Source organism: Notolabrus celidotus, chromosome 18 (genome assembly GCF_009762535.1).
Source record: "Notolabrus celidotus isolate fNotCel1 chromosome 18, fNotCel1.pri, whole genome shotgun sequence".
Classification (NCBI taxonomy): Eukaryota; Metazoa; Chordata; class Actinopteri; order Labriformes; family Labridae; genus Notolabrus; species Notolabrus celidotus.
This window is the reverse complement of record NC_048289.1, coordinates 8884252-8904180: the sequence shown is the minus strand read 5'-3', so window position 1 is coordinate 8904180 and position 19929 is coordinate 8884252. Positions and strand designations below refer to the sequence as shown.

The 19929-nt window shown below is 39.1% G+C and overlaps 1 long non-coding RNA gene across 2 annotated transcripts; it reads right to left on the bottom strand.

Moving 5' to 3' along the window:
* Window positions 1–5325: 5325 nt before the first annotated feature.
* Window positions 5326–18110, bottom strand: LOC117829692. Of its 2 annotated transcripts, XR_004634670.1 has the most exons (4): window positions 18002–18110; window positions 14484–14617; window positions 7370–7528; window positions 5326–6953 (listed from the first exon to the last, which is right to left on the bottom strand). It is a non-coding gene; the product is annotated as an uncharacterized LOC117829692 (long non-coding RNA). The 2 variants fall into 2 exon arrangements; XR_004634671.1 differs by lacking the exon at window positions 7370–7528.
* Window positions 18111–19929: the final 1819 nt, after the last annotated feature.

The following is a 19929-nucleotide window of genomic DNA, read 5'->3' as shown; positions in this document are numbered from 1 at the left end:
CGTGAGTGCATGAAGTATGTAGAAATAGGACAAGAATGTAAATGTAAAAAAAAAGTTAAAACTCACTTCTCAGAGTGACCCCAGTGGGCCAATATGTCCCTGATCCACCGGCACTCTGCTTTGAGATGTTTTTACCATGAAGGGAAAGAGAGGAGGGAGGGAGAGATAGAGACAGAGACAGAGACAGAGAGATGAGAGAGAGAGAGAGAGAGAGAGAGAGAGGAGAGAGGAGAAGAGAGATGAAGAGAGAGAGAGCTGAGAGAGAGAGAGAGAGAGAGAGCGAGGAGCCCCCACGGTTGGAGGGAAAATGTATGTCCCTGAGGCGAGACCTGCGGACGGGTTGGCAGGAACAGCTGCTGGAAGCATCAGGAGTTGTGAACACTTGCAGCTCTGTGTTTTGAGATTGTCCCTCAGCTCCTCTCAGATACACCCCCCTGTGTGCTTCACTACTTTGGTTTAAAGCCAATTCAACATGTCTGCTTTACTATCTTCCTCCCTTAGCCATCCTTCTCACTCAATTTTTAGCTGCCCTTCATTCTTTTGTTTTTTTTACTTTAGCCCTATACATCCACCTCTCTGATCCTGTTCGAGCACTTTCTTCTGTTTAGGCTTCCCAACTCTCTCCCACTCCATCTCATCAGGGGTGAAGGAGGATTGCAGCAGCCAGTACCTTAATGTATTTACCATGATACGAGTTGGATCAGGAAGTCTGGCTGTTAGCAAGACTTTTTCGTGACTGGTGTTTAGTGCAGTCAGGGGACAACAGGACATATTTAGCTAGAGGTAGCATTTGTCACACTGACAAATGAGGCTGGAGGAGGATGGAGGGAGGGAAGGGGAATGGTGTGGAGGGGAATTAGATCTCAAGATGAAGAACTTCTGGTAATACTCACACTGACACACCACAAATGATTTTTAGACTTGGGCAGAATATTTCAGCTTCATTATTATTTAACGGCTTTAACTCATATCAGTCAAAGGAAGTTTTTTTTTTAACTTTTTTTTGAAAATGCATATTTTAAACATCCTGTAAAAATTGAATAGGAAAACAAATCACACCCTGATGTCTGCACACCAAAAATAATGTAAAAATAACTGGTTAACTTCGATTGACAACTTGTGATCTTGATTGTGTTTAATCCACACAAAAATAAATATAAAATCCAAAATAAATTTATAGTTTCACAAGAGGCTGAACAATTTCATAGCAAGGTGCTGCAATGCAAGACAGAGAAACAAGCTCCATTGGATCTTGTGATTGCACTGTGTATCATGTAACCATGTGAAACTGTGACCGTATTCTATTTGTGTTGTTTTGTGTGCTTGTGTGTTGTAACCTATTTTGTTCTGCCGTCTTGGCCAGGTCACTCTTGAAAAAAGAGGTTTTAAATCTCAGTGATTCTCTTACCTGGTTAAATAAAGAAAGAAAGAAAGAAAGAAAGAAAGAAAGAAAGAAAGAAAGAAAGAAAGTCTTGGAGTCTTGTCACTTGATTACAAATATAACTCAGGACATGAAATATAAAATAGGAAAGTTTCTATTCCATGAGTATGTAGTAAGATAAATGTGGCATAGCTCTTTTTTTACGAGGCTAGCTTTCACCCTTGTTTCCACAATTCATGCTAAGCTAAGGTTAAAATCTCCACTTTCCAATTCCGAGAGGTGAAGAGATGTGAATGTGATTTCACACCAGCACAAAACTACATTTTTTTTCTGGGTGGGCTGCAAACACCACAAATGTTCACACAACTTAACCTTGAAGTTTTTCATCCATACCTCAGAGTAGATTTCTGCAAGAAGAAGTCAGGATGAGCCAATATGAGAACACGCCAGGAAATATTTCTGAAAATTCACGGTGAACAAATGGGCAAGGATTGCAGCATTTGTATCATGCACCTGGTGCAAACTATGAGGAGCTTTTGACATCATATCCTGCTCCGGAAACTCATCTTTTTCCGACAATCCACGTCAGATAAGGAAGTCATTTTCAGTGAATTCGCAAATGTTAAAGAGGCTTTGGGAAGAATGGGAATACTTTTGATTAAAGTTTGAATCAGTAAAACTGACATGTTCATTGGAAATTACTCAACTATTTGAGAACTTTATTATTGGAAGTATAAATTCTGCTGTCTAATATCGAACACTGAACAGTTGATAAATAAATACCGACACATCATATTATACATTATAAGTACGGTTTATGAGCCAAAGTTCTGTCTTCTGCCCCAAATGTTACATAAAATTATAAAAGTAAGGGATCTAATGCTCCAACGGTCAAGACAGGTGAATTCTCACCGCTCTGTAATGGTGAGGAACTAAGATATTGCAGCTGCAAGATATAACAAAGTTGTTCTCTTGAGACTCTGTAGAACTGTAAATATGAGTTTGTAACCACATCAGAGAGCTTTAACTTTGCTTTGATTGAAAATAGTCAAGTGTCCAGACCTCTTCAAGAGCAATATTTTTATTTCCCCTCCCTGTAAAACAGATACTTTAAAATCAGCCGTCACGGCCCATTGATAGGACCATTCTGTCCGTGTCTGTCTGCCTGCTGGCAGAGATTTACTGCATTCTGTTTCCTGGAGACAAAGTTTACCTCAGAGAGGCAGATTTGGGTCAACAACAGAGAAACTCTGCACCCCCCTTCTCTTTGTTTTTTAGTTTGTTGCTCTGAATTTATCTGTACACACAGAAATGGTCAAATTACTCTGTTTCACTCTGGCATGTCAGATCCTTGAATTCCTTTGCTGGTATTTTCTAAAAGGATCATTTCTACCACTAAAACCCTCTTTCTGGAAAACTTGTGACATGTGCGTCCAGTCACTCAAAGATAGCTGGAAGGACAGACAAACAGACTTATGTAATGACTTAATAAAAGTTAATTTTTCAACAAGGAAATGAGGAGCTCAACCAAAAAACAATTGCATTGTGAGCCACTGATCTTTAATAGATGAGTGGAGGTCTAGAATGTTTCATTGACTAGGATGAGGATAGAAGATTTCTCCCCCTCAGACCAAATTGCATGAGCCATCTTTGTAGCGCATCAACATAAAGATTAAAATGAGATCTGTCTCAGTCTTCAAGATGATTGGGTTACAAAAGATCCTTCATGTCTGTCCTACTGATTTAAGTTTATACTCGACATTTGATAACAGGGGAACTATCGACGTAATTTCTCAACAAATCACTCTTTTGGCCCGAGGCTTTGTGATGACAGCATGCTGAAGGCCCAGGTTTGGAGGAGGAGATTTTTTTAGGGGATTTCAGATGATCTCAATGGGTCCTGACAGAAGCTCCACCGCTTCGACACTGTGAGTATGAAATTACATAGCACCTAGTAAACCTGCCAATTGGTTCCCACCAAAGAAACCTTATTTCTCAACCTTCCTCGAATAGTATGCATCCTGTTTGCCAAGAGCCTTTCTGGAATTATGCATTTCAGATATCAAATGATCAGATCGCTCTATTGTCAGGAAGGCCTGGGGATACTGTGTTGCAGCATTTGTCAAAATAAACTTCTTCTATAGAGTTCTCTGAATTGTTTTGGCTTTTTGACCTATAAGTGTAATCTTCACAAGGTCATTTGATATGAACTGTACTTACTTTGTGCTATATAATTTATTCTTTTGGCTAAGCCTATGAATATGTCATGGCAGGTAGGGCTAACATATAAGACTGTCATTAAGCCATGGATATCCATGTGTCTGGTTTTAAAGGGTGACATCACTGTCTTTGTCAGGTGGAGTCCTTTGAGTATTGCAATTAGAATGAAAAATATACAGAGATGCATGTAGGTGCCCAAGGTATCTTATGGTCCCTCCAAAATTAAGACTGAACACTTTGGTTGTAGAGTATTTTAATACATACACAATGAATAGTCATCAACCTATAGTGGCTTTGATAATTATGAAGAGAACAAAGGCAGAAGTCAGGTAACTGAGTAAAAAGAGTGAGGAAGTTTGTTTGGGTTTGGTGGAGAGATGATGAAGAGGTCAACCAATACTGGACTTCTAACCCAGAGATCAGTGTTTGTGTTCCGTGTAAAAACAAAGTCTTGGCTGATGTGTCACAAATCTAACTGAAATAGAAATGTGTTTTCATACAAATCCAACTCAGTAATTTTGGTGCATTATCTAACCGAACTGGAACTAATCCATAATGTTTACTTAATGTTTCACACATGTTACAGATGTGAGATGTACTGCCTGACAATATTATTAGCCTATATAGGAAGGATTCCTCTTGGTTGTGTAAAAGATGGGAACAAATGTGTGGATGTATGAGTTGAAATACGTGACACTTCTTGTTTCTTCTTCATTGATAATCAGGGATAAGCAGCTGAAGTGTGAAGTTAAGTAGGAAATATGACACTTGTATGTTATTTGCTTACTCTATGCCTTGTTGAAGCCAAGATGTCTCAAACTTTTGTAATATAACTAATAGCAGTTTAATACAATATATCACAAAAGTGATAAATCACATCATGTAGTTGTGCCAAATAACAGTTTAAGTCTTGTTTATATGGTTACTTTGCTTCTCTCTAATCCAAATTATAGTTCTTTTTTTGTTTACAAACTGAAGTTTAAAGTTTACTTGTTGCTGTTATGATTAATATGTATCTAAGAACTGTTTTTCAGCATTCCGAACTACTCCCCATCCCTGTACAACAGTAAGCGCCTGTGTGCACTAACAGCATTTTCTGAACTGGCAGTGCCCAAGACTTCAAAATCAGAGCACTTCTCATGGGAATGTACTGTTGATGGGTTATCAAAGTTGTTCAGCGGCACTTCCCCTTCCCTTTGTAGTGACCATAAGTCTGTTTGAAATGGCTCCAATTGCTTGATATTTGCTTTTATTTAATGGAATCTTACAAAGAAAACTTAAAAACAATTAAATGATTTGTGTCACAGCATTAGCTGCAGGTCTAAAACTGGAAATTGCACCCTTGAAAAATAAGTGTGGTTAAGTGAGTTTGTTTCTCCATACAGACCTCAGCCATTGATGTTGACAAAGCTGATATCAGAAGTCCCGCCCTCCCTGGTTTTGATTGGTTGTCAGTATTCCAAAATATTTCAAGTAGAGAGTGTGTTGAGGGCAGCAACAAAACCAGCAGATGCCAGGGAGTGTTGCTCTTAGGACACTGAGCATTGAAAATGCAGTTTACATTGGTTTTGTTTGGTAATGGGCGCTGCCAATAAAAAAAAATATGCTGATAGTGGATAGATATGAAGAGTTTACTGGTGTAACAATAACAGCATCATATGTTTGACTACCATCCATTTGTTGAAAGGCTCAGGGAGATAATCCCTCCATTCAGTGTAGCATGTTTTAATATAAAAGCTTGACAATTCCTTGGGTCTGTGCACCAAAAACTGTCTGAGCTCCACAAAGTCCAGTCTGTGCCAAATCAGCATACACAAGAAGACATGAATACAACATTTTTATTGGCATACAAGCAACCAAAGTGTAATAGTGTGACAAAGTCCATAAGTCTGTCGGTGCGGATGAAGAACTGTGCAAATATCCTGACATGCCAAGACCCCAGTATAGCAGTGCAGGCATGTGTAGTCTTTGGACAATTCTTGATAACAATCTGAAATGTATCCCTCCTTCCATGTGCAAAATAACGGAGCCACAGCAGACTCAGCTTGCTAGTGCGTTTTATGGGCAGAGGCAGGCTTTTATTTCACGTTGCGTGAAATCAAATCTATGGGAATACGAGCACATCTGTCTCTGAAATATTGAGCAAATATTTTGAATTAAAACAGCTTTTGTGCTGTCAAACATGGGATGTCAAAAGAGGCACTAGCCTGGGATTGGTGTTAGAGTGTGAAACTGAACTGGAGACTCAGCGGCAAGTTGACAGTGCTGACGAAGCAGCAGTCATTTAATCAGTTTGAATTCAGATATAAATACAAAGACTGTTTCAATTGGCTTCAGGGTTGATTTGTGATCACATGAAGCTGTGTCATGCCAAAACTTGTATTTTCTTTTAGTGCAGAAGTATCTTGTACAATTGAATCAAAGAGATTTATGTTAACAGCTCCTCCCTGCATTTACCTGTGGGAGTAAATGTGTCCTTTTCATTGGGATTAAAAGTAGATCATTATTAATAGATAGTGACCCCATAAACTTGTTCCTGTGTCGTGTTTCAGTCTGCTTCCTCCTGCTCTCTACAGAAAGAATAATGTAAATCTATAGGCCCAGGGAGAGGGAGAGAGGGGGGAGGTCAGATGTAAATCATCAATAGACTAACATTTAGTTTGAGTGCACAAGCTACAGATACAATTTGAAATGTAATGTTCAGGTAAAAGTTTGTTGAAGTTTCAGCTAAGTATGGTATTCAAAATGTCAGTCTTCAGTCTATTCAATTCTACCTCAGCCCTTATGAAGTATTAATACTCTATTCTTTTTAATTTCTCAATTCAAGTAGTGGGACACAAACAGACACAAATTAAACCAACTAAACCAATAAATGCATACCTCAGGTAGTGAAGGTTAACATTAATTTTCCTTTTTAAGAGACATCTTCCTCCTGTCTTTTCCCGACTCTTGTGTCCCCTCTTAAACAGCCTCATATTATATATAACCCTCTTTTTAAATAACTCATCAAAATGACAGTGGCTTTTGTATTCTTTGCAATAACTGTCCTCCACACAAAAGATGACAGAGTCTCAGACAAGAAGACATTTGGGTTGTGGTTTGAGGTCAGGGTTTAAGTAATGAATGTCATTAAGGAAGTTCCTTAAGTAATGCAATATGACTGTACATATGTTCTTCTATATGTTTCCTTACATAAACGAGTGGATATTAGCACAAAACAGGATGGTCTCATGAGAATCAGGGCCCCTCACTTTCCTCTGAATTTTAATATCCATATCCATCTTTGCATACAGTAGCTTCATAAGGCTGATTCAGCACCCTGATGAGAGGCTGATTTCCTCTTTCAGACATCCTGCAAGGGAACACAATACTTCAGTTTCTCATTTACATTGAAGCTGATGTTTTTTTTAGTTGGAGTAAAGGAAACAGTCAAATATAGGGAATTCTGGGAAAACAACTTAAGAGCAACTCTATAGACCATCGCAGGACATTAGTGCTCTGCTTTGAGATTTGTGGTTGATTTCCAGTGTGCATTATTTAAGTTCACAAATTGCACCTTTTACAAGTAGCCTGCTTTGGTCCTATATGTGACATGATATGTATATGTATGTTTAAGTGTAGCACCAGTATTTACTCGTTCCATACAACAAACAAAAGACACTTTCACACAGGAGGGAGGAGGACCTTGGCCATTCCAATCTCCTCTAATTTCCAGCTGCTTTTTCACCCAGTGTTTGTGTTAGATATGTTACAAACACACACACTCACCACAGGTTCTCAAGAAGGTCAAATTGGCCATGCAACCAACACATTTAAACTGCTCCGTGGACGCCTGAGCACACGTTGGCTGGAGATTGGAGTAAACACCTTCCACCACACGTGTTTATGTAGCAGTGAGATTCTCTGAAGGACACCTACACAGGTCTGCTGTTCTCCCCGACGATTAAACACAGGGGAAAATGTTTCTTGAGACACACCAAATATTTGTTCATTGGGCTTTACCTACCACTAAGCTCTTAAAATATGCAGTAATTGATACTATAGCATGAGGTCCTACACTTTTTTTTTTTTTTTTTTTTTTTGAAAGGGGCCTCAAATAGATGAATAGAACACTAAATCATGATTGTTAGCTGTAAGGTTTGGTACAAATTTAATCCTGACAGTAGAGTATTAATCAGGTATCACAGAAATCACATATAGCACACTGAGTTCGAAAAACCAGAGGTCAAACGGTTCTTTTGGTATGACTTTTATATTTTAAATGCAAGTTTTTTTTCTATTGAGATGTGTGCACTAACACTGAGCCCTATGCAGCTGACTCTATTTCTCTCTCCCAACCTTCTCTTTCTATGGCTGTCACTATTCAATAAGAGCAACATGCCCAAAAAAGTCTCAAAAACTCACTGAAGTATGTAACAGTGATTTCTGTGAACTGAGAATCTTGAAGAAATATCTGAAGATCAAGTGACAAACAGACAACTAACCAAAAACAACCCCCAGAGCTGTCTCTCTGAAAAACTAAATGTGATCCTGAAGAAAAGCAGACACTGTGGCAAAAAGTATCAATTATGGGATCTGGCTAAAACATAGTGTAGCAGTTGCACAACTATAGGAGAGTAATCACTTCTGGGAAACTTTCTCATTGCAGCATAATAAAATAGTACGTGCCAGACTTTGTCTATTTATAGAACTTGTCAAGATGTATCTTTTGGTAGCGATTTGGAGCCATCAAGATTGATTAATTAGTTGATTTAAAAGGATAGCTGTTATTATTTTAATTTTTTTTTGAGATACTCATCAATAGTAAGTGTAAAAGCAGTGATAGTACTGACTGTATATGTTTTTGTTGCGCTTCTCAGAAGAATGTGTTTGAACTGTTACACCCATCTTGCTGTCTGACTGATGCACCATCTAAATAGCAGAAAGTTCTACGATATGGACTTCAGTCTTTGGACCAGATTTGTGTGGGTCTAAAGTGTAGTTATTCATTCAAAAGTAAAAGTTTAGTTTTAAATTGATTTGTATTCCTGATCAATGATCAGTCAGTGACTGTGTGCTTAAAAAATCAGTATTGAATTTGCAGAGCTCCACAGCCATCTATTCAATACAAATTTGGCAAAACTGGTGACACTTTCAGAATAAAGCAGAAATGTGGTGATGATAAAAATATGTATGACCTGTGGGACAATAAAAATGACGCTTACACAGTAATATTTTGAGTTTTAGGAATGTGGTATGATTACTTCACTTGCATTGGGAAATGTTGCAGTTTGTTGAGGTTTATAAAACTACCTTTTGGGGTTAAGAAAAGATCCTGTTTGATTTTTCTTTTTGCATCAAGTATATTTTCAGAACCCACTGGAAGAACGCAAAATGAAAAAGTTCCTTCTCATTCACAGCAATTGCTTGAACCCTCTTCAAGGGGAACCAGTGGTGTGAAAACACTGGGAGTTGGTAGCTTCTTCTGATTAAACATTCATATATCAGCAAGTCATGATGTTGTTAAAGGGAGTTCTTTTTGATTTTATTTTTTACTCATGTTTTCAGTCATGGGGCTGGAGGCCTAAAATTGAAGCTGTCACACTAACTTAAGCATCTTCTAACCTCTAATCCTGAGTTTAATGAGGGGTTTTAAAATGAGCATCCTTTTGAATCCTGTTTTAGAGACCCACATGTAAATATAACTCTGCAAATGTTGCATTTTTTTTGTTACCTTATTTTGGGGTTTAAGCAGTAAGAAGTAAAGAAAGCTATTTATTGAAATGTATCAGCCTGATTAACAGCCCTTCAGAGTACAACCACATGTTCTGCTTTGTTTTGTGCAGGCTGGTCTAATCATGTAGATGGAGCATTCAGCTCTAATCAAGAGGCTAAAATGTTTAATGTTTGGCTGTTGTGCAAGAAAAACAAGCTTAGCAGAATAAGGGTAATCAGAACGCAGGATTGTGAATATTAAGATTCCCATGACTGTTGGAAGGAAATATTCTAGCTCTTATAGTTGATGACGTGTGCAGCGCCGCAGTCTGGGAACCATGACGCAAACGTATACAGTCGGCAACCTGAAACCCGACGACTCTCTGCACCATTGAGAAACGTTTTCCTCCACTTCATCTCTGAAAATTAGACAGAATTATTTGGAACACGCTGTGAGTGCTGATGAGTTTACATGTAAGCAGGCATGTTTACTTCGACACAATTTCCCCAGTTGTCCAAAGCCTTGTTCTTTTGGCAAACCTCACGAGAAAATTAGCTCTGACAGATCTCGGAACACTGCCTCATTTCTGTGTCTTCACAATATTGAAGAGTGTGTTTTGTGCGTGTGTTTGTGTGTGTGCATGTAGGAGAGAAGGCCAACACCGAGAGGCACAGAGACTCCTGGGTCTGAACCCAGGTTGTCCATCATGGTTGAACTGAATATAGAAGTGGTCACTCCTGACAGCTCTACAATCTTAGATTTTCCAGTCTATTTGAGATGAAGAGGGATCACAGGGGGTGTTTGCCCGCTTGGTAGCTAATGGTTGCAAAAACCAGAGTTATCACTGCTGAAAGACTCATCCATCTTCTCCCCACTCCAGTGGTGAAAAGCAAACACATGGAACAAGACGCCCATACAGCATCCAGCTCTCACTCTCTTGGCAAAACACACCTAACAGAGATAACAAGGCGCTTAAGAGGCTGGGGAGGGCCAGTAGTTACCCACAGGGCCGGAGTGTAAATAAATCCTGCTCCTTGAATAAAGGAGCTACGAAAAAGATGATGTGGTTATACTAAAGGAAAATGTTTTAACACTTCCAATATATGAGAAGGATTTTCATGAATCACAATCTACTTTTTACACATAATATGGATTTACATCAGTGTAGCTATAATCACTGTTGTTACTGGAAATTAGTATTTAGTCACAATTACTAGTTACCACTATCAAAAAGTAACTGAATTACTGGAAGAGTTATTGTGTAAGTAGCTTTGATTATTTTCCCTCAGTACTCCTTTAAATCTACCCTGCCCTGGGGCACCCATCTTGTAATCTGTGCACAGTTCAAAAGCCTGCATCTAAGATGGTGTGAATGCATCCCTGCCAATGTCATTGGTAGCTTACAAATCTGGGGTAGCATCAGGGGTAACATCATTAATGCTGAACAATATATACAGGTTTAGGAGCCACACTACATCCAGACAATGCCTTTTTCAGGGAAGACCTTACATATTTCACCAAGATAATGCCAAACCACATTATGTGTGTAATACAACAGCATGGCTCTGTAGTGGAAGAGTCCAGGTGCTAAACTGGCTTGCCTGCAGTCCTGATGTGTCACCCAATAAAAGCATCTGATACATCATACAACTAAAACTTGTGACATGAAACTGTTTTTTTTTTTGCAAAGCAATGAAGAAATATGTTTCAATAATAAATATGCTGTTTTAGTGATATTAAGCCAAGGATATGAATTGTATGCAAACCATCAGATTCCATTTTCATTACATTTTAAAGAGTGTCCGCATTTGGGATTGGGGTTGTAGTCAGTGGAGTTACAGTAATTGGTTGCTTAATAATGTGTTTCTTATAAAACTGGCTATAATAGGTTCTTTCATTTGGTAACCTCCTTTCAGGAATATTGATAAGATACCATGATGATTGCCACCTGATTACCACCACTTGATTAATGGATGGACCAGAAGTATCAATTCTTTACAAATTATAATACTCTATTACAGTCAGTGGTCATGAAAATATATCTAATGTACCAATGTCCAGTGTACTTTGTGCTTCAAACATTAATATCTTATTTTTATGCATTTCTTATTCACAAGTTCAAGTTTTAGGTTCTTTGATATCGGGCTTCACTTTGCATGCATTTAAAAGCTTCACTAAATATGCGTTAATAGTTACATGTAAAGGGGATCTCTTGGTGCATTTACTTTTGCAGCATTTTGCCGACTCCCTGTGACATCTGTCAGCGTTAATGTGAAAGGATAATATTTATTTGACTTTTGAGGCTATTATTCTTCACTGGAAGGTCCCAAACATGCTGAAATTGTGTTTTCTTTTATGAAGTTAATCCTTTCACTGGTGGCTGTGTGAATGATGGCCTCAGGAGAGACAGGTTATTCTATAGCTCTGGTTCACTGCTTGTAGTTGAGCAGTACACACAGACAGATCCTCTCAAGTGGGATCATGTCACTTTCTTCACTGCTGCTGCCCTTTATCAGGACCCGTAATAACGGCCCGACAACAATGACAATTTAATCACCATCTTTCAGCTGACACCACTGAGGAGGACCAGGGGTTTGATTTTAAGAGCTTTCACGATGATGTATTCACCCAGGGATCATTCTAAAGCTTCCCCCTAATAAGGAGAGGCTTTGAGTTTTAACACATCTTGTTCTGCTGACTAACAGTCGATGCTTTTGGCAGTAAGCATGATAGTTTCACTGGTTGCTATACCTAGAGAAATATAATGAAGAATGCAGAGTATCTAACTCTATTTGTGTGTCTGAGGAAAGTCAAGTGAAGTCAGGAGCTTTATACATTTGGTAGGAAAATATGCAAATTAAGTTCCATGCAAGTGTTTCCATTTATTGTACTAAAGTCCCTTCAGCATCTATACCTATAGATTGAAACTGACTAAAAAAAAGAACTCCCATGAGTGGATGAAATACAGCCTCAGCTAACAATCCTCCTTAGTATTTAACCGTTCTACCATCACTAGAAAATAACATTTCTCTTAGCGTTATTCATAAGCTGTAAGCTGATATCATCTGTGGTCACTTTTTTCTAAACAGACGTTTCCCGGTGCCATTGTTGTTGCTATATTTAGCAGCGGAGCGAGAGGACACACGTGCCACTCATGAAGGGGCATAGAGGGCCTCTGTTTAACCAGCCACGGTCACAACAGGCCAGTGTGCTGCTGCTCCACAGAGCCCTCTGTGTCCCACTGACACCATTAGCATACAGCGGGTCACCGACAAGTACGCTGAACCACAGGGGAACCCCTGCCCATGACTGGTACCAAAACACAGGAGCTGGGGGAGTGTTATTTAGACTTTAGGTTGTGTAACACACAGGTTGGTAACACATTAGTATATAAAAACATCTTTACCACAAAATGAGATGAAACTTGAATTTGATTGATAATTCAGGACATTTAAACAATATTCCAAGGTACAGCTGCTTTGATACTGAAACTAAACATCAAATGTATTGAATCAAAAACAACAACATAATGATTGTTATGTGGAACATAACATCAAATGTGTTTGTTCCACATGTTGTAAGATGTTCATGTTTTCTTTCCAAGGACTCAAAACAGATGATACGTACTGTCACATCTGCTAGAAAAAAAAAGGGCAAGCAGGTGATTATCTTAGCTTAGCATAATAATCTGGGGCTGGTGAAAACCGGTAACTTTGCTTAGTACAAAGTAAGAAAAATGCTAAATGCCAAAATCCTAAAATGTTAATCAGCATTACATTTAAAAATAAACATTTTCTTGAATCCTGTCTATTTTGATTAGTAAACATTTTGTGTGCGCTGTGTCACAAAACAATAGGCGCTTGCTTTCCACTGCTTCCGTTGTGCACGCTATCAGTTGTGCACAAGAGAACAGACATAGACACCCAAATGCAAGAATATTTTCTTCCTTCCTACATTTGCCCTTACAAACTCATAAACAAGACCAACATTAGTGTTAACACACGTCACGACACAACATTTCAGTCATAGATATGAGTACTATTAATGCATCACTATATCCTCTTTGTTAAATAAGCTAACAAGCTCGAAAATTATATAAACATTTTCTTACTGGACACTCCCAGCACCTTGGCAGTCCTCCTCAAGCCGACACTTTATTTAGTAGTAGTTATGAAATGAGAAGGTAAACGGGCAACTCCTCATCTGAACTCACGAGTGAACAGCATGTTCCATAAAAAGGCATTGCTCTCAGTAGACTCTAAAACAAAACTTTTGCCCTCCTTCTTTAAAGCATGCATACTGTCACTACTGTGGACCTCACAGGTCATGATCTTTTGCACAAACACCCATAATGAGTTTCCATTATTGCTTTTATCTTGTAAATGCTGAAATCCTTTTGAACAACTGTTGGAGTCTGGGGTACACAGACTTGTTCAGAATACCTGTGGCTTAATGGAGCTTCATTTAAATATGACTTTCTCCTGCCTGGATACAGTCATGCTAATAGCTCAATGATTAATAAGGTATATTTTCTGTATCGGGAGGTGTTTCCGTGAAAAGCTACGAGGCCCTAAAATGTTACAACCTAGTTTTTAGTAGCTTACACCAATTTTCCAGCCATGTCTGCAGTCTAAAAATGGTTCTTTGACTCTCATACACACCTCTAAAATAGTGGCTGTGTTGTAAAAATGTCCCCTTATCTTTCCTGTGTGTGTAAATCCTGGCTTGTCTAATGCGAGCTACGTGAGCCAAAAACAGAAAGGCTGTGGTGAGACAGGAAGGATAAGATTGAAAAAAGAGAGAAGGAAAACACGATGGAGGTAAAAAGGGGAAGAATAAAAGCAAGTAAAACAGAAAGTTAAGTGCACACACTGCCATTTTACATGAATAGCAAATAACATGCGACTATGCTGCTCTGGGTATGAGTAAAAAGGTAGGTTTTGGCTTTGGCTCTCTACTCATTTGTAAAATTAGTTCATCTTTAGGGATGATTCATTGGATTCAAACATACTGCACTGTGTGAACTACAGGTGAGGCATGTGCTGCAACATCAACAGGTTGTGGAAGGTCATCAAGACAGATCTTTTATAACCTCAAGTATGTCAAAAACAGGTGAAGAGAGGCGGTTACCAAATCTTTCATCACAAGAAGTTAAAAATGGATAGGTGAAAGATATATAGGCCTCACCTTTCACAGAGGATGATGATGTTAGTGTTGATGATGGTGGCGGCGGCAGACGGCTGCAGTGACTGACGTCAAGCTCCCTTGGGTGTCCTTCAAAATGTTGGGGCAGGAAAACTTACTTTTACCACCCAGTGCACCTGAGTGGAAGAAGTGAGATCATTTGTTTTTAGTTACAGTCTGTTATTTTTTTTTAAGTTATACAGTATCTTAGCCAAAAAAACAATTCTTCTTTGTCAGTTTATTATCACCGATATGCCAAAGAAAAGTTCACTTATAAACAAAGGCCACAGGAGTGAACTACAAACTTGTTTTGTCCAGCAGATGTGGGAACACATCTGGTGAAAGGAAAACAAAGGTTGGAAACAGTTTCAACTTAATTAACTTCACCTTTCACCTTTAAAGGCACTGTCAGTAATGCTAGTGCTGTGTTGATTCTGGTGCCCCCTTTGGACGAAATAAAAAGTTTTTCTAGGATGAAGACTGCAATTCCCATGAGCACCATCCCCCACTGTAGTCAAGATGTGTCTCTTGCCAAAGTGTGCAGTTGTTGTGGAAGCTGATGAATGGAATACAGATCTTTTTAACACTACTTATCTGTGTTTAGGACACTTTATTTCCAAATGCAGAGTGATGAGTTAATGTGTTGATTTGTAGCTATACGTCAAATTATTAACTTTAACGTAACAATGACAACAAACTTTCAAGACTCTTTTTATTACCATAAGTTAGCTTACTAATTACCAAGCGGCAACCTCCGGTCTAAAAATATGAGTCCAATGCAGTTTGACTGCCTAAAAACTGCAGTTTATCAAAACTCTGCTTGAGGCTGGCTCCGAAAGTACTGGAAGCCACATACACACCAATTCAAAAAAGCCGATCTTTACAGCAGAAATAAACATCTTTACAGCCTGGTACAAAAGACGAGTGTAGTCTGGATAGCTCATTTCTCGATCGGCACGCACTGTATGGGGTGAATTTTTTTCTAACGCGGCAATTTTGAAGATATTAAGATTACGAGTCTTCCAATGAGAGGCACAGCTGACTTGACTTACAGGCGGGAACACTGTAGCTGTTGGCGAGAGGGCTCAAAGCCCGCCTCTTTACATCACAAATCGCTCGACAGCAGCAGTATGGCTCCCACCGACAATTGGTCTCAAAACAGCGCTTCAGAAACAGATGGGTGACGTCACAGATACTACGTCCAGTGTACCAGTGGTGTTGTAGTCATTTCCAATGGAATGCCGATAATCTACTTCTAGGTCAGATTTTTTGTGGGCTGTCCAACCCAGACACGAGCACTAACATTCAGTACGAAAAATTGCCAGTCTTATTGCTGATATCTCTGTTTACTATGTAGGTCACAAAGCGGCAACAATATGAGAATTGCACTTTTTAAAAAACTCCTCAAGATTACCCTAAACACCAGATCTATTTGTCCTTATTAAAAATGTGCTCTTTGAGACAAAGAAATAGCCACGTGTAACAGTAGCTAGATCACTTTAGGTATGACTATGGAGTTTTTAAAACAATGATGGACATGTGAAGTTTCTAAAATATGTCAATTCCAGAAAAACACATGAGCCCCTGCTAAAAAAAATATATAAGTGTAAATATTTGTCTCTTGAACTACCTGAGTAAAGTTGAATAGCTATCAGACCATCTATGACTGATACTTACAACCACATGGCAACTGCAATCAGACTGCATGGTGCAGATTTTACCGGCACATTCTTGACCTAATGCATAACACCCCTGACATAGCATTTAAGGATATTTTACATTTGCAAACAATTACACTTAACAGGTTAAACAGTTTTATTCTCGATAAAGTAAATCCTGCCAATAAACACACGTTAAAGTTGTTTTTGATTACAGCTGATTTCAGTACAAGCGTCAGTATTAAACTTGTTGAAGTTCATCATTACACTTTTCTGAATCATAACAAAAACCCTTAGTGAAAATTAACAGGGGTATTGTCTAACAACATTTTAAGTTTATTTTTGTAAAGCAGCTGTTTAGACAGTCAGTCAGGGCTTAAATGGAATTCAAGGCAAGAGTCATTCATCAGAGCAACATGTTGCAATGTTGGAAAAATAATCAGAAAACATTTTAAGTTTTAGTGAGTAGGGAAAAGTTGAAGCAAATGGCTTAGTCGTTTGCAGATGTGGACGTGTGAAGAAAAGTTCAGAGCACAATGAGAGCAGTAAAAAGGATACTAAGCCACTGTACTAACTCCTATGTAAAATCCACTATGTATCATCATGAACATTCAAACTATGGAAATAGCTCTAAAAATCTAAACACATAAAATAAGTGTAATTGGGCAGCAGAAGGTACAGCTTTCACTAACTCATTCTGTCAGAAACCATCACAGTGTTGTTCTCTTTGCTTCTAATTGAAATGCCTACATACGTGGGGTAACAGAGGGAAGAAATGATTGAGCTAAAGGGCTCCATTTCCATCATTCAACACCCAGTATGAGTGTATGCATGTCCTCAAACTAGGCAGGGCCTTCACACACATCCACACTGTCCCGATCTTGATGTAGTGTCTACAGCGGACATGAAGCAGAGCCTTCCGTTGCGAGTGACTGAGGGGACCATAGCAACAACATAATACTGCAATTGACCTTTAGGGTGAAGAGGCGGGCACCCAAAATGTGTTTCCACTGAAGGCTCTATTCCAATGTTGGTACATAAATCATGTCTGTAACTTGAAAAGTAACAAGATAGGCTGAGATAAAGAGTACATGGGGAGCTTTACAGCAATGGACACTATAATTTTATGACAAATTCAACATTATGCCTAAAGTATGCTGTCTTCAGAAAGCTCTCTCTTTTTTTTGCATCTGAGCTATTTAACAACTTGAACCAGTCACAGCAGGCATTTGATACTCAAAAAGTGTGTACCCCCATTACACACGGCAGTGTGCCCTCTTGTAGACATGCCTAGTTGCTTGGATCCAGGAAACTAGTAACATACCTGTTTAAAGTGATGTCAAAACAAAATATCTGCAACTCAGCCACCTAGCAGTTGCATTGGTGTAACATATAATTTATTAGTAATTTGTCTATTTATTGCATCCTTATATACGCTCCTATTCCGTTAGTTCTAAAGCCAATAACAGGAAAGTCAGGAATATTGCTGTAGGTAGATTGGCAACAGGCTACATGCTAGCTATCAAATATTAGTGGTTGAGTGTCTTGGCCAAGGCCTTGGCTAGAAGTTGTTGCCCTTTTCCCGCTTCATCTCCTGTGTTCACTTCTGTTTTCCTGCTGCCCCATCCCTGTGACACTGAGAGGGGACAACCTGCAAACTGCTTGCAGTCATAAAAGCTGAACTGAAGTGCCGCCATCATCTCAATTTACCTTCTGTGCTGATGGTTTTTCCTTTGGATTCCCTTGCGTAAGCCTGGTAAGAGGCTAATGTCACATAGGGTAAAAAAGTAAGACAACCTATGTCTAGAAAGTGAACATTCAATAACAAAAGTTCTAAAAGACAGACGAATAACAAAAACTTACTTCAATAGTCCAAAAACAAAATCCAAAATGTCCAAGAGAAAACACAAGGAATCACTGGGAGAACGCAACTCATAGAGAACCCAGGAGAAGAGGTAATGATCCAACAGAGCACGGAAGAAACACAGAGATTAAATACACAGACGGTAATCAGACACAGGTGTGGACACAGGACACAGGTGAAACTAATGAAGGTAATCAAAAAGGAGGGAAACACAAGGGCAGGAAGTAAAACTACATTGGACACACAGAGAGCAATAACTTCAAAATAAAACAGGAAACACAACAGACTTGACTCAGAAACACAAGAGGAACTACACACACAAGGAGTACAACAGAAGACACAGATCACTAATAACACAAGAAAGACATAAGATCAACAAAGAGCTGATACAGAATACACACAGGGAGGAAACAAGACTTCAAACATAAGACAAATCTAGAAAATAAAACAGGAAATCAATGACAGATTACAAAACAAGTAACAGGAGGTGTTTTAGCTGTCAAAACTGACTACAACTGGAGCTTCAAACTCAATCCAGCACCACTAGCTTGTGACCTATTGAGCAAGCCTAACTTAGAATGTCAATCAATTCTAGTTCTACCATCTAATGTAGTTATACACATTTGTTTGACCAGAGATCCACAAACAGAGAGTGTAAACTATAAACACAAGCTTTTTAAAGACAGGCTTTAAGATGTAAATGTCACAAGCCTCAGTAATAATCAAATACTCATGTTTTATCTCCATTCATCTACACACAAAACTCTTTTGTTGAACTCTGAAAACTAATTTTCAGCTGATGAAGTTCCAGAGTGCTGATCTCTGAGCTGACTAACTGGTGTCCTGGGATATACTGGAGCTCTATTACGTAACTGAGAATACTTCACACTGTCTGCCTGCATTATTCAGGCTGTCTACTTGACATTGCAGCAAATGAATATTCAAAATAACACAAAAACAAGATAATGACACACAAACAACTTGGTTTTCAAAAATACACTTTCACATCCTGCCCACAAGCTTGAAAGCTCACCAGGCCGGACGGACTAAACTTTATTTTCATCAACTCTTTATTTTCTCTTTGAGTCATCAGGTTTTGACATTATTCTTGGAGAGCTGCTATGATGCAAGTATCTTGTTCGTTCCAGGAACAACAAAGCCTCCTAACTGCTCCCTCTCTCTCCTCCCTGCTCTCGCTGTCTGAGATTGGACTCTCTCCATCTCTGATTGTATCATGTTCTGCGGGTCCTCTCCGTCTCCTCTCTTTGGCTTCTTGGCACACGGGTCGCTGCATGAGTCCTGGCCCGGGAGGCTTCAGGTTGTAGTAATGACAATGTTTTCATTAAACTGCCCTCTCAAGACAGATGCTGCCCATATCAGGTTCCATACCATGGTCCATTAAGTTGGTGACTCATCACAGCTACCCTGACTGTTAAATTTTTCCCTCTGTTCATTGCTACATCTGGGATACTGTGGCCAAAGGACAAAAGGGCGAGAGCACCAGTTCCAGGTAAGTAGTGCTGAACAAAGTTTGTTATCGAAGGCTGTTTTCACACCCACGGCTCGTTTGCTTTGTTCCGATTCAGATTAAAAAAAATTAGACATTGTTGTATTTTTTCCTTGGGTCATTTTCTGTTCACACAGCAATACTAAAAAGCAGGCCACAGCACACACAACTACAGAGTTGTCTTTAAGTTATTCACAGCCATGCGTACTGGTCAGAAGCCGGTGTTTGGATTTAAATGATGACTCTTAAATCTGGCGACTTTCAGTCAAATGTGCGACAACTACTACCATCCGTCTCACCACTTCTATCCCTCTCTTTCGGCATCACAGTCGAGGCAGATGTTTGTCTAACATGGGTCTGGTTCTGCTCGAGGTTTCTGCCTGTTCTTGCCGCCCACCAAGTGACAGGGTCACCATTTAC